The sequence below is a fragment of the Giraffa tippelskirchi genome, chromosome 12 (assembly GCF_054371585.1).
Source record: "Giraffa tippelskirchi isolate mGirTip1 chromosome 12, T2T-mGirTip1v1.2.pri, whole genome shotgun sequence".
In the NCBI taxonomy this organism is placed as follows: Eukaryota; Metazoa; Chordata; class Mammalia; order Artiodactyla; family Giraffidae; genus Giraffa; species Giraffa tippelskirchi.
This window is the reverse complement of record NC_137286.1, coordinates 131,729,902-131,747,498: the sequence shown is the minus strand read 5'-3', so window position 1 is coordinate 131,747,498 and position 17,597 is coordinate 131,729,902.

Here is a 17,597-nt window from a genome sequence, read left to right as displayed (position 1 = left end):
TGATCTTAGTTTCCTGAATGTTGAGCTTTAAGCCAGCTTTTTCACTCTCCTCTTTCACTTTCATCAAGAGGCTCTTTAGTTCTTCTTCACTTTCTGCCATAAGGGTGGTGTCATCTGCATATCTGAGGTGATTGATATTTCTCCTGGCAATCTTGATTCCAGCTTGTGCTTCATCCAGCCCAGCATTTCTCATGATGTACTCTGCATATAAGTTAAATAAGCAGGGTGACAATAGACAGCCTTGACGTACTCCTTTTCCTATTTGGAACCAGTCTGTTGTTCCATGTCCAGTTCTAACTGTTGCTTCCTGACCTGCATACAGGTTTCTCAAGAGTCAGGTCAGGTGGTCTGGTATTCCCATCTCTTTCAGGATTTTCCACAGTTTATTGTGATCCACACAGTCAAAGGCTTTGGCATAGTCAATAAATCAGAAATAGATGTTTTTCTGGTACTCTCTTGCTTTTTCGATGATCCATCGGATGTTGGCAATTTGATCTCTGGTTCCTCTGCCTTTTCTAAAACCAGCTTGAACATCTGGAAGTTCACGGTTCACGTATTGCTGAAGCCTGGCTTGGAGAATTTTAAGCATTACTTTACTAGCGTGTGAGATGAGTGCAATTGTGTGGTAGTTTGAGCATTCTTTGGCATTGCCTTTCTTTGGGATTGGAATGAAAACTGACCTTTTCCAGTCCTGTGGCCACTGCTGAGTTTTCCATATTTGCTGGCATATTGAGTGCAGCACTTTCACAGCATCATTCCATACTTTTTATCTATAAGGGCCCTTCTGAGCTTTACCACTTCTCTAATTTTAAAAACATCTCTCAAAGATTTACTACGGCAAAAGTGCTCAGGAGAGTTTCTCACAAGGAAGAGATGAAAATGAAGACTTTAAAATATTTTTAAATGACACAGGAATTTTGTCAATTTACAAAAGGAATGCATTAGAAACCAAAAGCCAAAGGACCAGGTGTATTTCTGAAATGTGATTGACTCAACACTATGCCTGTGAATGACAAGAGTGTTTCATCTTCTATAGGCACCTGAAGAAAGTCCTCCTCCAGTAAAACAAAACTACTTAAAAGCATCAGGCCAGGGGAACTATAAATGCTCTAACCACTTAAAGGGAATGTATTCTCATATTTGAACCTTTGCCAAGAAATAGAGATGAATAATTTTGTCTTAGTTAAGTGTCATGAGACTTTTAATGGCCAGTGATATCAAAGGCAGAGCTTTCAGCAGTAGATCGCTTGCTCTAAAACCATCCCAGGGCAATGGCTGAGATACTTCTTCATGGAAATAGTACTTACTTGGCTTTTGACATCAATTCCATGAATACTAGATATTTTTTAAGACGCTTTCTCAATAAATGAGAATAAAAAAATAGCTTAATTCAAGGACTTCAAGCAAAGCTTTATATATGTATCCTGATGGGGGGTGGGGGGGTAGCATCCACTACCCCCATGAATCTTCTTCTCTAACCACCAAGTGTGGAAAGATTACTTGGAAGTCAGCTTTACCTACAAGAAGAAAAAGAAGAATGACCATGAGAATGTGTACTGTGCTTAGATGTCAGACAATATTCCAAGCACTTTTTAAGGGTACTAACTCATTCATTTAATCTTTACAACCCTATAAAGTAGTTACCACTGTTATCACTCTTTTACCAATGAGGTAACAGGCTCAGAGAGGTGAAGTGATTTGCCCAAGGCCAACATAGCTATTAAATGGTAGAATCAGAAATCAAACCCAGGCCTTGAAATCCAGAATGTTTGCTATGAACCATGGGCTCTCCTCAACCACTCCATGCCATACCAAAGAACCTATTGGGTTACATTCAGTAAAATATGTTACTTATATGTTAATATTAAGGCTAATAAGTCCCTAGGTTTTCTCTTTTTTAATATTTATTTGATTTTGGCTGTGCTGGGTCTTTGTTGCTGTGCACTGGCTTTCTCTAGTTGCCCCAAGTAGGGGCTCCTCTCTGGTTGCTGTCGTGGGCTTCTCATTGAAGTGGCTTCTCATTGCATGAGCTCTAGAGCGCAAGGGCTTCGATAGTTGTGACACGTGGGCCCAGTTGCCCCACGGTATGTGGGCTCTTCCCAGACCAGAGATCAAACCCACATCCCCTGCATTGGCAGGCGGACTCTCAACCATTGGACCACACAGAAGTCCAAAATCCCTAGGTTTTTCCGGAACTTCTTTTTCTTCTTAACCAAGCTTTCTCCTTGATTGATTTGATCATCACAGATCACAGTAGCACTAAAAGGATCTCAGAGTTTACTTGGTCCAATTCATTCACTTGGCATCTCTAAAAAAAATCTATCTTACGAGGGGAAAATCACAAACATTATTGAGAATTATTGGTGGTTCAGTAAAAACCAATCAACTTAGAAATATTGATTAAACATAAACTGTATTTTTAAGAAACCATACGCTAGGCATAATAGGAATTACAGAGGCGTGTAAGCAAGCTCTCTTCTCCATGTTTTTGCAATTTATTTCAGCAGAATAATTAGATGGAAAATTATATATAGAAATGGAGTAGGGTCTAATGAAAAAATAAATACCTTTAGTCCATGTAAAATGCCCCCACTTACAAAAAATAATTATTTTATTTCTACCTCTTTATTCTCTACTGCTACCAACCGTGGATAAACTTGAAGACAAACTTCCTTCTTCCAGCCAGAATACAATACCAAAGTGCCTTTTACATGAACACCCTAGAGAAAAACCTCTACACACTGTACTATAATCTTTTGATCAATTTACCTGTAAAGATTGCAGATGAAGCAAGGAAGAATTTCTGTAATTTGATAGTGATAATGCCTCATTTTTCAAAATTTATTCAATAAACATTTATTTCATACCTTTTGTATAATAGGCACTGTGTTTTGCTTTTGAAATACTCTTAGAAGAATCTCTAAATGGTCATTATTTAAAATACTCTTTAGTATTCTTCTAAATGTAAAGCTTCTAAGTAACCATTTACAGTGTGTCAACTCAACACCTCATAAAGAGAAATAAAGAAACTCCAACATGGTTTAGGAGATCTGATAATACCACATTGCCCTCCAATATGACTATCAATTTAGGCTAATACCAGCCACTAAAGCTCACCCTCAGAAACTGGTTGAAGTTAACTCCTGTGCACAGTCAAAATTAATAGTTAATATTTTTAAAGGGGTTACAGGTATTATTATCTCATTTAATGTTTCAAGCACCTCATGAGACAGTTACTATTATACAACTCATGAGGAAACAGAAGTATGAAGAGATTAAATGGAAGCCAGGCATGCCAGCTTCTGCACTCCCTCAGCCACCACCTCTCCTGCTCTGCACACCAGACACCTGTTTTGTGGCCCCATTGACTCAATCTTTATCACATACAGGTAGAAACCCTGGAACTCCCTGCTTTTCCTTTGGTATAGTCAGCAGACCTCATCTCCGTAGTGGTCCAGAGACCTGCAGTGGCTCCAACCTGGCTCAACAGTACCTCCTGCCTCCTCCCTCCGGTAAATTTTTGATCATGAGAACGATAGTGTAAGGGCTAAAATTCCATGAGCTGCCTTGACATCTTGGAGCCTCCTGGGGTCCCAAATGTCTACAGGGTGTGTTCTGCACTTGCCAGATATGACCCCCACCCTACCCAGACCAGCTTTCCTATCAGCCAGACCAGCTCCATCCCACTTTATCGTCAACCCAACTGGTTTCTCTTCCCTACAGTCCAGTGAAATTATCAAACAAGTCGATCACATCCTCCATGAGAACCAGGGGTCACCTAACCCTCTCGTCACGACAAAGCCTGCCTGTCACAGCCCTACTGGTTCACTCTGCTTCCGAGTGGACCCCTGTGTGGCCCTGCATGGCATGCGGTGTCTTCTTTCCCTGCACTGAGTGTGTGTGACTAATATAAACTGCTGTCTCATCTGCCCATCATGTGTTTGGCCATCTCATATTAAGGAGGGGAACCCTTCCTTCATCAGTGAGGTAAACAGAAGGCAATACAAGTGCTTCCAGCTAGCTGTTTCCTCCCAAAATCCTGACTTTTGCCTTGTCCTACCTTCTCTTCTAAACACTGTCCTATTAAAGGGAGCCAAATTGGAGGTCAGCCCCAGTTGACCCTAGAAATGAATTTCTGCCACCAAGTAATCAGAAGGAAATTGAGGGATCCTCTCCTGTTGTCTCCTTAGGTCAAGAGAGCAACGGTTGAGAAAAAGCTGCCTGCAGGGGAGAACTGGTGGCAAATTACAACATTCCATAAAATCCTCAAAACCAGACCCCAAGTTGAAATGTACATGGGAGTCAGTGGCAAACTGATCAGCAAACACATTTTCAAGCAAACCCTTCCTAAAAAGATCTACTGCTAATGTACATTCCCAATTTGAAAAACCTCCTCTTTTAATCACCAGTACATGTTTATCAATGATTTTGAAATATTTTAGATGCACATATCATTATCTCACAGTATATATGCTTCAAGGCAAAGACAATGTAACTATTTCTCAAAAAGCATTAGATAAACCAACTGTTCCTGTATGGAAGTTTCAAAAGTATTTCATACTGTATTTAATTTTACATGGTTTTGTGCTTGCAGTTTCTAGTGAAAGTTTATTTTCTTTCAGAGAATTTACTGAGAAAGAAAAATATCAGCTGTTCTAAACGAGAATGAAAGCCTTAGAAAAGACACAAAAGGAAGGAACACAGGAACACTCAATGAGCTTATAAAACTAAATTTCTTCAAATAATTTTCTTCTAGTCTATATCTAGAAAGAAAGAAAGTGAAGTCGCTCAGTCATGTCTAACTCTTTGCGAGCCCATGGACTATACAGTCCATGGGATTCTCCAGGCCAGAATACTGGAATGGGTAGCCATTCACTTCTCCAGGGGATCTTCCCAATACAGAGATCAAATCCAGGTCTCCTGCATTGCAGGCAGATTCTTTACCAGCTGAGCCACTAGGGAAGCCCTAGTCTATATCTAAGAATGTAAAAACTTTTTTCCAAAGTTATGATACACATTTCATGTGTAAACTATAGTACATTATAGGGCTTCACTTGTGGCTCACCAACTAATATATATGACCCCAACTATTTTTGATTAACAAATGAGTAAAATCCACATTTAAAATTCAATTTCATCATTAATTATGCCAATATTTTAAAGAAAGACAATTGCATTAAATAAATTCAGAACATGAATATCTAGAACATGTTAATATACTATCCCATATAATATAACAAAAAACGTTTTTCAGAAATTAAACTAGGCTAAAAAAATGTATACCTGTTTGCTGCTGGTTGTTTAATGAGAAGACTAAAGGGCTGCAAAACTGTATCTGCTGGACTATAAGCCTTGTGAGGTCTAGTGAACCTGCCATGCCCAGCTCTACGCTCTGATCAGTGGCTGACTACGTTTTGTGCACATTCATAACTTTACTGAATGAATTTGGCCCCTATGAGTCTGATGTTCTCAAGTGTCCTGTAGTAGATTTCTGTGATTATTTTTAGGCAGCAGTCAGCCTTAACTTCAATTTAACTGCTACATTTTGTTTTACCTTCAAAGAGGAAAATATCACTATCTGATAGAATAGTATCAACAAACATTTTTAAAACCAGGTTATAACTTCTGGACTAAAATTATGTGTGGATATTGCATCATCTGGTATTTGACTTTCAATAAATCTTTGATGTCTGTTTCACTTCTTTTCATTTCCTTTTCTATGATAAAAACGTGAGGTCAATGTCTTAAACGTTTAATGTTACTATCAAATTAATTATTTAGTTCAGAGTTAAAGAACTGGTTTTCTAATTGTTTTCCTGCAGCTTCAGATGTTATAATATCTTAAATATTAATATCTTCAGATAAGAGGAATTTTAATACTACACATTAAGTATTTTCCAGAATGATTATTCATTATCTGTGCCATTTTGGACAAGTTGTTAAACCACTCTGATACTCTCTCCTTACTGTTGTTGTTGTTTAGTCACTAAGTCATGTCCAACTCTTGTGACCCATGGACAATATAGCCTGCCAATTTCCTCTGTCCATGGGACTTCCCAGGCAAGAATACTGGAGTGGGTTGCCATTTCCTTCTTCAGGGGATCTTCCCAACCCAGGTATGTTAGTTACATCTTGGATGTCATTAGGACAATAAACTCATCCTCTGAACTCAGTAACTATTCAAACTAAAATCTTTTGCTCGCTTCATAGTCATAGTACAGTTTCTTCATATTATTTAGCATTTATGTACCTCTCAAATTATCTTGTGGTGGGGGGGCTGGTAATGGCAAAAATGAGCTTGATTTCAACTCAGTGTAGGGACACGAGAGTCTAAGTCACTCAGGTCATGACCTAAAAGTCATTTTTAAAAGGAAACAGTACACCTCTCAGAACATAATGAGCATTTACAGCAAGAACTGGCAACTGATTATCATCAGCTTTTTAAGATGCAAAGTGTAGACACTACTAATGATAAAGCCTCATAATTGATAATTATCTTTGATTAACGAGGAGGCAAGCTCTTCCAGAGGCTTTCACTGCAGTGAACCATTGTCATAATTGATCTTTAATTGTTCCATCTAAAAATTCCTTTTATCATATGTTTAATCTTTGCTATTTATAAATAAGGTCCATGAACAGGCCTTATTAACTACCCCTAAATGTGATATCACTTTACAAATTCTTTGCAATTTAATTAGCATTCAGTCTAATTCCTTATATTTGCATATGAAAAGGTACAAGCAGTTCATGCTCTCAGGCAGAAAGGAGAAATCCCTTGCTCTGACCACTTTTGAATTCTCTTCTTGATCCAGATTTTGTGAGAAGAGAGAACAACCCTCCCTCTGGTTGTGCCTGGGGAGATTTTACATAATTGCCAACTTTCTGCTCCTGGAGGAGAACTGTATTCTCGTCTTTCCTATCTTGGGGGAGGGAAACTCCATCAGATCTACTGAATTTCCTACAATATATTTCATCCCAATTTTCCCTCACTCTTCTTTTTCTGTCTATATTCTCAAATGATCTTGGAACTGTTCTCCTGATGCTCATAGATCACATTTGTCCAGTTTCTTTTGCATGATCTGCCAACCCTGAGGTTGCTATGCCCTCTCTGAAAGTCTCTAACTCTCCAGCTTTCTTGGCAGTACCATCCTAGTGCTCCTAGCTCTCCGTTTCCTCTTCTACTCTTTTGCCTCTTTCTCCCCCTTTCCTGTCTCCTAATGGTTAGTATATCCCAGGGCTTAGACGTTAAGACTTGCTCTTCCTTTACTACATATTTCTAGGAGGATGTGCTGGGTTGATTAATGTTCCCCTCAAAAAATTCACGTCCACCCACAACCTCTGAATGTGAAATTATTTGGAAACAGGGCCTTTGCAGATGTAATTAATTAAGGATATTGAGATGAAATTATCCTTGATTTATTTAGCAGGAGTCCTAAATCCAGTGACTAGTGTCCTTTTAAGAAGAGGAAAGGACACAGAGAGGGAGAGGGAAAAGCGATGTGAAGAGGGAGGCAGAGACTGAGGGATGCAGCTACACCCCAAGGAACGCCAAAGATTGCTACAACCACCTGAAGCTGGAAGAGAGGCATGAAGGATTTCTTCCTCAGAGCCTCCAGGAGAAACCAAACCTGCTGACATCCTGATTTCGACTTCTGGCCTTTTGAACTGTGTGCTGTGTTAAGCCACAGAGTTTGTGGCTATTGTGGATAACTAGTTGTGGCAGTCCTAGGCAATGAATGCCATGAATACTCAGAACCTAACTGATTCTCATACCTTCACTTTTGGCACCTGTGTTCAGTATTCACAGGCTTTTCCCTCCAGATCTGCCCTCTCCTCTACCTCCTCTGCTTTTTAATATGGGTATTCTACCATTAGGGCTTCCCTGGTAGCTCAGCTGGTAAAGAATCCGCCTGCAATGCAGGAGACCCTGGTTCAATTCCTGGATTGGGAAGATCCCCTTGGGGGAGGGCATGGCAACCCACTCCAGTATTCTTGCCTGGAGAATCCCATGGACAGAGAAGCCTAGCTGGCTACAGCCCATGGTGTCACAAAGAGTCGGACACGACTGAGTGACTAAGCACAGCACACCCTACCGTTACCTGAAACTCGATTTTCACCAAAGGGACCTTAGGGTCTTCCCCACAGTTTACACTCTCCCTCATCTGTGGGTTTCTTAATTAATTTAATGAACACAACACCCTGAAGTCTGTTCTTTTTATTAATAAAATCATTCTTGCTAATCCTGAATATTCATAACCTCTCTCTCCTCTGATGTCTCTGTGTGATATAAATTATAAGACTTGGCAATTTATCCACCTTTCTCCCATAGTCATCTTTTTCATTCCAACTATTTCACTCTTTCTCATTAAGTTAGCAGTTGATTGCATTATATTCCAGGGAGTTTATTGCCTAAAAATCTCTTCCTGATCTGAATCATCCTTTTGGGCTCAGGTCATTCAGTTTGTATCAGGCCTACACTCTATTTTAAAAAATTAAAATATTATTGAACTGAATTGAATTTTTTTTTTTTTTAATTGGCTGCAGTGCACAGCATGTGGGATCTTAGTTCCCTGACCAGGGATCAAATGAGTGTCCCCTGCATTGGAAGGATGGAGTCTTAACCACTAGACTACCAAGGAAGTCCCTTGAATTGAATTATTAATTGATGGCAAAGCAGACTCCAGCCTCTAACTAACTCTGTGTCTCTTCAAAGACAGTTCAGGGAATACCAGCATCATATCATAGATTCCGGCCTTCATCCAAAAATAGATTCTTGGTTTGGGATCCAGAGTAATTTTCAAAACACACTTAAGCAAGCTCAATATTTAGACTGAATGAAAACCCTTTACTTTGCTTTAAATCCACTCTCTTTCCTACATGAACTGATTGTTTCTTCCAGAGGGAGAGAAATTCATCCTTTGCCACCCTCTGCAATATACCTTGTTCATTTCTACTTGTGAGCATCAGTTGAACCTAGAATTACTTCCTTCTTTCTCTCTTTCTTTAAAAGCTCAAGTTTCTTACATTATCATGTCAATCATTATTTGCTGTTCAGTTATATATCATTATTTAAGTTATTATGTGGTTATGTTTTGTTTACCTAAGAAAATCTTAAGCTGCCCCACATTGCTCAAAGGATCTAGGAACTCAGTGAGTGTTTGTTGAATCAATGCCTGAAAGAAAGGCTTGGAGCAGCATCTTAAAAGGCTAACCAATTATCATAGGAGACTTAGATGTATATTGCCCCATTAGAAAGCAAACTAACGGGAATGGATGCTAATATTCCTACTCATTCCACTTGAATATGATTAAGAGGCTGGTTGATGATAATTTAATAACGATAAAACATTTGATATTTGCTCTTCAGAAATTTGACTGTAGATGGCTAGACAAACTATTAATTTTAAGTCATATTGTATACTGGTCTAATAGCCATTGAATTCATCATAATACAATAAAATTTAACTTGTAATCTAGGAAAACATTAATGTTTGTAAAAGTATAATTTTAAAACTAAAATCATACCAATATTCATTGCTTATTTTCAAATGTAAGTAAGTTATTTCACTGGCTAACAAATATCTATTGAACATAACATGTACTATGCAAGTCAAAATATTGATTATTTGGTGCATGACATATTAACCATGGAAACTAAATACAGAATGATCTCTATTGCTCTTCATGAAGAAGAAAATATAAGTATTCTGCAGAGAGATACCTACAATACACGGATTCTATCGCCTGCTTTATCTTTTTAAATCCAAATAACTAATCACATATAATCCTTTAAGGAACTTTCTCTACAATCATAAAGCAACATGTTTTTTAACTGTGCCTTGGCATTCACTAATTAGCTTATGCCTCTCCAGAAGAGAAAAAAAAGTTTACGGATTTCAACATTCAAAACACATTCCTTGCATCCTGTATTCCTCATTCTCACTTCAGATATTACCTAGAGAAAAACTGGAGAAACCATCACACTAGATCTGCAAGACCACCCAGTCCAGACATTTAACATAGTGAATGTTCCCTCAGAATCTCAAAAGCATTACCTAAACCAGTCATTCAGACCAAACCCCACTGACTTCTTTATCAACATCAATGTGCCCTCAATCATTTCACTGATTCATTCCAACATCAAAATACCTACAGGCCAGGCTCTGTTTCAAGTACAGAACTAGAGATGCAGAGCTGAATCACATGCCATCTCTTCCTCAAAAAAATGTACAATTCAGAAGGACAGGCAAGCACATAAACAAGTAAGGACCATAAAGTGTTATAGCTGCCCTGATCAGTGCGCAAAGAAAGGCTGCAATGGCTTCACTAGACAGAAGGCTCAAGAAGCAAGTTGTCTTGGGCAATTGCTGAATACGTGTCCTTTTGAATATTCCAAACTGCACTTGAATCAAATAGAAACTTTATAATAAAGTACAAATATCTCCTTATGATAAGTTATTGTATCTAAGAGGATATCTATGTAACTATGTTGAGAATCACAGGGTTTTGAAAGCATAGATTCATGCTCTCAGAGAACTAATAAAACATAATCCATATATCACATCATCAATATGATAGAAAGTAATGTTGTCGGTAAAATTTATACTTTAAAAGTTGCAGATAACTTGAGGAATATTGAATGAGAAAACTGAGATTAAAATATAGACAGAACATGATTGCAGCCACAGTAAAAGCTGCAAAGAAAACAAGATGATAAAAATACACTAACTTGTTATTTCTGGTTTATTACTTTCTTTTTTATAGAATCGGATGTTTCCAATTCATACTTATAATCTGAAAATAAACATTTTAAGCAAATAAAATTCCACACTGTCCTCATAAAAGGAATCTACATTCCCCCACATTAGAGGAAGGTAAACTAAGACGAGTGGAAGTAAAGAGGCCTATGAGAAAATGCTTAAAGATCTTCATGATCCAGATAACCATGATGGTGTGATCACTCACCTAGAGCCAGACATCCTGGAGTGCAAAATCAAGTAGGCCTTAGGAAGCATTACTACGAACAAAGCTAGTGGAGGTGATGGAATTCCAGTTGAGCTATTTCAAATCCTAAAAGATGATGCTGTGAAAGTGCTGCACTCAATATGTCAGCAAATTTGGAAAACTCAGCAGTGGCCACAGGACTGGAAAATGTCAGTTTTCATTCTAGTCCCAAAGAAAGGCAATGCCAAGAATGTTCCAAATACTGCACAATTGCACTCATCTCACACGCTAGCAAAGGAATGCTCAAAATTCTCCAAGCCAGGCTTCAACAGTATATGAACCATGAATGTCCAGATGTTCAAGCTGGATTTAGAAAAGGCAGAGGAACCAGAGATCAAATTGCCAACATCCGTGGGATCAGAGAAAAAGCAAGAGAGTTCCAGAAAAACATCTGCTTCTGCTTTATTGACTATGCCAAAGCCTTTGACTGTGTGGATCACAATAAACTGTGGAAAATTCTGAAAGAGATAGGAATACCAGACCACCTGACCTGCCTCCTGAGAAACCTGTATGCAGGTCAGGAAGCAACAGTTAGAACTGGACATAGAACAACACACTGGTTCCAGATCGGGAAAGGAGTACGTCAAGGCTGTCTATTGTCACCCTGCTTATTTAACTTATATGCAGAGTACATAATGCGAAATGCCAGGCTGGATGAAGCACTGGAATCAAGATTGCTGGGAGAAATACCTATAACCTCAGATACGCAGATGATGCCACCCTTGTGGCAGAAAGCAAAGAAGGACTAAAGAGCCTCTTGATGAATGGGAAAGAGGAGAGTGAAAAAATTGGCTTAAAACTCAACATTTAGAAAACTAAGATCATGGCATCTGGTCCCATCACTTCATGGCAAATAGATGGGGAAACAATGGAAACAGTGAGAGACTTTATTTTTGGGGGACTCCAAAATTACTCCAGATTGTGACTGCAGCCATGAAATTAAAAGACACTTTCTCCTTGGAAGAAAAGCTATGACCAACATGTCGACAGCATATTAAAAAGCAAAGACATTACTTTGCCAACAAAGGTCCATCTTCAAAGCTATGGTCTTTCCAGTTGCCATGTATGGATGTGAGAGTTGGACTATAAAGAAAGCTGAGTGCAGAAGAATTGATGCTTTTGAACTGTGGTGCTGGAGAAGACTCTTGAGAGTCCCTTGGACTGCAAGGAGATCAAACTAGTCAATCCTAAAGGAAATCAGTCCTAAATATTCATTGGAAGTACTGATGCTGAAGCTGAACCTCCAATACTTTGGCCACCTGATGTGAAGAACTGACTCATTGGAAAAGACCCTGATGCTGAGAAAGATTGAAGGCAGGAGGACAAGGGGATGATAGAGGATGAGATGGTTGGATGGCATCACCAACTTGATGGACATGAGTTTGAGCAAGCTTGGGGAGCTGGTGATGGACAGGGAAGCCTGGTGTGCTGCAGTCTATGGCGTTGCATAGAGTCTGACATGATCGAGCAACTGAACTGAACTGAACATTGCTATCACAAGAGATTTTCAGATTTTTTTTTAATTTTTGGATATTTGATAAGAGTTTATGACTGCTCATTTTGCAGCTCAGTAAATTTTTATTAAACATGAATCTTTATGTCCAAGTTAATTAATTTTACTGAATGCAATTTGAGGAGTCTGAGCCAGTGGGTTGAAGCAGTTAAGTGGAAGCATCCCAGGCCCTTCAAGTTATTTAAAAGATACTGAGTTCCCATCAGCCCTCTTCCTGCTCTCTGTGCTCCTGCCCACGTGGCCTCAGCACTCCCCTCTCCTCCAGTAACTTGTTTGATGGGGAATCAGGCTACACAGAGGAGGCAAAACCAAGGCACTCTGAACAGCCAGTAGTGAAAATATAAACAGTAAATCTCAACAACTACCTAAAAAGAGCCAAAGGGACCAAAAAATGTGATACTGACATGTTTGTGCTATTTGTATGTTCAGTTGGAAAATGCTGTAAATAAAATACAATGTTATGTTACTTTATTATTACTTGACCAAATGTATCCTCGTAAGTTTCTCTGCAGTATTTTTTTGTGTTAAGTTTCTTAAAAAGAAAGTCACTTTTAATCACATTACTTTTTTAAAAAAGGCAAATTACTTCTTTCTTATCAGCCCCTGTATCTAGTCAAAATTTCCCTTTAATACTCTGTTACCTTATGCCAGTCTCTCAGAGTCTCCAGGTTTTCTAGAGGGACTGAGCTAAATGGTCTGTTTAACTCTTCTAGCTATGAAATTCTATACAAATTTTTAAATGTTATTGTCTCTAAACAGGAGATCCTGAGAAACAACAGCAAAAATTGCTAATGCTTAAATGAATTAAGACAAATGAATTCTCACTATTTAGATAGATTTGAAAAAGTGACACACAATTAACTTCTGAGTTTCTGTATTCTACAAATACATAAAGACAACGCCAAATATATATGAATTTAAACAAGATAAATAACCTTAGTAATAACACAGAAAATAAGTCTGCCTCTGCAAGAAAGATGGTAGGTGGCCTTATCTCATGATTTGGGTAACTCAGGATTTAAAAGTTTCACATAATGTAAAAGTCAAGGCTATCTTATTATATTTAGTAGCACTACTGATATTAGCAGCAGCCTTTTTTTACTACATGCCAGGCTCTGTGGTAAATGTTTAATGCTCACTTTTTCATTAATCCATGCTATACCCTGTAGGTACAATTATAGTGTCTGTTACACACATGAAAGAAATTAAGGCTCAGAGAAGTTATGTAACTCGAGGAGGTCACAAAGACAGTGAACAGTAGAAATGGATTTGGAACACAGACCTGCCTGATCTGACTGTGCTCTTAATCATTGCCCCAGCACTGTCACTCCGCTCATTAAAGACCTTGACAACACACTATTGTCCATTACAGTGTGCCATTCCAGGTCCTTTTTGAGCTGAAACCCAACCTACCTCTTCAGAATTGTTTTTCACTGTTCTTTTTTAAAACATACTTCATTGAAGTCAAATCACATCACTTCTTTTCCCATCTTTGTGCCTTTGACTAAGTTGTTGGTTCCTAGACCTTTATTCCCAGTCCCTAAACATGTCTCAAATTATACTCATTGTTCACGAAACCACTTTGTCTTATGTGGCAGCCATGATCCCCTCCTCCATTCTTGTATTACTTCATTTGTTCCTCTTCTACAGCATTTATCACCTCATTATTATATATGATAGTTCATATGTCTTGATTTCTTACCTCCACTAGAGTGAAGGACTTGTGTACAGAATCAATGAAGAATTCATTTTTGTAAGCCTCAAAGCACCCATGTGGCTCAGCTGGTAAAGAATCTACCTGCAATGTGGGAGACCTTGGTTTGATCTCTGGGTTGGGAAAGCGAAAGTGAAGTCGTTCAGTCATGTCCAACTCTCAGCAACCCCATGGACTGCAGCCTACCAGGCTCCTCCATCCATGGGATTTTCCAGGCAAGAGTACTGGAGTGGGGTGCCATTGCCTTCTCCGAGTTTGGGAAGATCTCCTGGAAAAGGGAAAGGCTACCCACTCCAGTATTCTGGCCTGGAGAATTCCACAGACTGTACAGAGTCCAAAGAGTCAGACATAACTGAGCAACTTTCACTTCACAGAATATTAGTATTTGTTCTCAAACAATCAGGAAATTTCAAAATGAATATTTTAAAGTCCTGTAACATGCATTACAAACTTGAACTGCTCTAATCAAGGAATCGTTTAAGAAGGAAACACACACACACTTACATGTTACATATGCACATACACACACACACTTAAAGAAGTAAAGTTGAAATAAGTAAAAGAAGTTAAGTAAAAGTAGAAATGTGAAGAGCTGAGATTGTTTTTTTGTTTTGTTTAATCTTCACTGAAATATGAGAAAAGAGAGTCATCCTCCCACTGAGCACTAGGGCTTCCTTTATGTTACACTCCTTTTCTGATTCTCACAACAATTACTAATTTCTTGAACAAAATATTATACTTGTAATTTTTAAATTTTATCAAAGAAAAATAATTTTAATATATTACTCTTATTTTCCTTTCCAGCTTATCTGTAAGACCAAAAATAAAACCTGTAGCAGAATTTGCACAATAAAACATCTATACATTTACAATTAAAGCTAAAACTTTTTTTTCCTGCTATGAAATTTTCATTAGAAGAAGAAAACACAGAACAAATAAACTTTTAATGTGCTCACCGAGTTTTTTTCTGCCCTGGCAGACTATGGAGCTGTTTCGGGGAGCTCCACAGCCAACTATTTATGGTTCATAACAAAATGTTTGCCATCAAACAATGTCTTGGCTCTGTTTTCTGCTTACAATATGTCTGTTCATCCTCAACTGCCTGCCTGCTTTCATTTCCCTAGAAATTCTTCAAGAACCGCATCCATCAGCCTTCTACTCTCCAAATTATAACATTCTCATCATTAAGTAAAAGAAAAGAACATCTTACCCAAGTGTCTTAGTTTCATCACTTTTCATTACAACATTTCAGACTGAATTGCTATTTTTTTTTTTTTTTTTAGGCTGCACAGGCCTTTAGCATGCAAGATCTTAGTTCCCAACCAGGAATCGATTCTGCACCCTCTGCAATGGAAGCACCAAGTCTTAACCACTGGACACCAGGGAAGCCCCATTCACATTATTGTGTTATGTCACGGGTGTTCCTTTCTCTTTAAACATGTACATGTGGTCAATCATTATATTATCAATTCTCCATTAGGAACATTTCTGGGATTTACTCTTCATCATTCTTACTACTGTCAGCCCAGTCCAAGCTTCAACTTCCCATACTTAGCAATTCTGCATAAGCCTCTGTGAGTTCCAATGTGAAAGTCGGTCCCTTCAAAGAGCAAGGTAGTTAAATACAAAAGAGAGCTGAACATAAAATAAGGAGAAGTTAGTTACAAAGATCTCAAGTGCCTGCGAATTGCAAACACAGAATAAATCTATTCATGAATATTAAAAGGATGAATTAAAATGTGAATACAACATATTCTTACTGTAAAATTTCATCTTGAGTTATTCTACATGATGTCTTTCATAGTAAGTTTCCAGTTCCTGACTTATTCCAGATTTTTACTGTCTAGAAATAGATCTAACAGTTGTGGCCACAGATGGCAAATGCCCATCAATTGAAAAATCCAAGATACTCATCATTACACAAATATTTTTCTAGTAGCTGTTTTTGGAATTGTTATGAGCTTACTGGTTTTTGTTTCCTTTTCCTCCCTAGAGGATTATTTTGAATTAGATTATAACAGATGGTACAGATGACTTGTTTTTCCAGATGTTCTAGATTTTTTTGATGTAAAAACTTCAATTTACAATTGAAGAACTAATAAACATTCTTGACTAGCTTGAAAAGCATGTTCAATCTCTACATGTTTAAGCAGCAAGTCAAGTTTATTCACCAAAGCCCAGAACTAATTTACTATACTCAATCTTCTTAATGATTTATTTTCTCCATGTAATCCCAATATAACAATAATAGCTAGCACACCATAATCACCTAGCTGATATGTTGTATAGATGTATAGACCAATTACACTTAAAAAGTTAAATTTTTGCCTTCCTTAGCAATGAAATAGATCCTATATAATAAAGAATAAGCAGCACAGGGGCGAAATAAAAAAATCATATATTTACTTTGAAATTATACTTTCCAAAATGCTATCCAGAGTCATACACTTCAGTTACTGTGCTTCCTTAGCACTTTCCTTGTGCAATACTCAAAACAGCCTATCTTGAATTCTGAGGAAGATTGACCTAGACTGTATTTTATTAAGTTATCTGTATAAATGAGAAACATCTTCCAATGAAATTCCTCACTTTATGATTAAACAGTAAAGGTCTAGGACTTCCCTGGTGGTTCAGGGGTTAAGACTCCACACTTCCAATGTAAGGATCACAGTTCGATACCTGACTGGGCAACTAAGATACCACATGCTGCACAGCCATAAATCAATCAATCAATAAATGTATGTTGTCGTTTAGTCACTAAGTCATGTCCCACTGTTTTGTGACCCCATGAACTGTAGCCTGTCAGGCTCCTCTGTCCATGGGACTCTCCAGGCGAGAACACAGGAATGGGTTTCCACTCCCTTCTCCAGGGGATCTTCCCAACCCAGGGATCAAACCTGCGTCTCCTGCATTGACAAGTGGATTCTTTTACCGCTGAACCACCAGAGAAACCCAAATGTATGCTTGCTGCTGCTGCTGCTGCTGCTGCTGCTAAGTCGCTTCAGTCATGTCCGACTCTGTGCGGCCCCATAGACGGCAGCCCACCGGGCTCTGCCATCCCTGGGATTCTCCAGGCAAGAACACTGGAGTGGGTTGCCATTTCCTTTTCCAATGCATGAAAGTGAAAAGTGAAAATGAAGTCACTCAGTCGTGTCCAACTCTTAACTACCCCATGGACTGCATCCTACCAGGCTCCTCTGTCCATGGGATTTTCCAGGCAAGAGTGCTGGAGTGGGTTGCCATTGCCTTCTCCAAATGTATGCTTAGTGCCAATTTATTTTATTTTGTTAAATATTATAGAATTGATAAGAGAGGACAATGGTACGTCTTACAAGACCTAAACATTGCACTAAGACACAGGCAAGT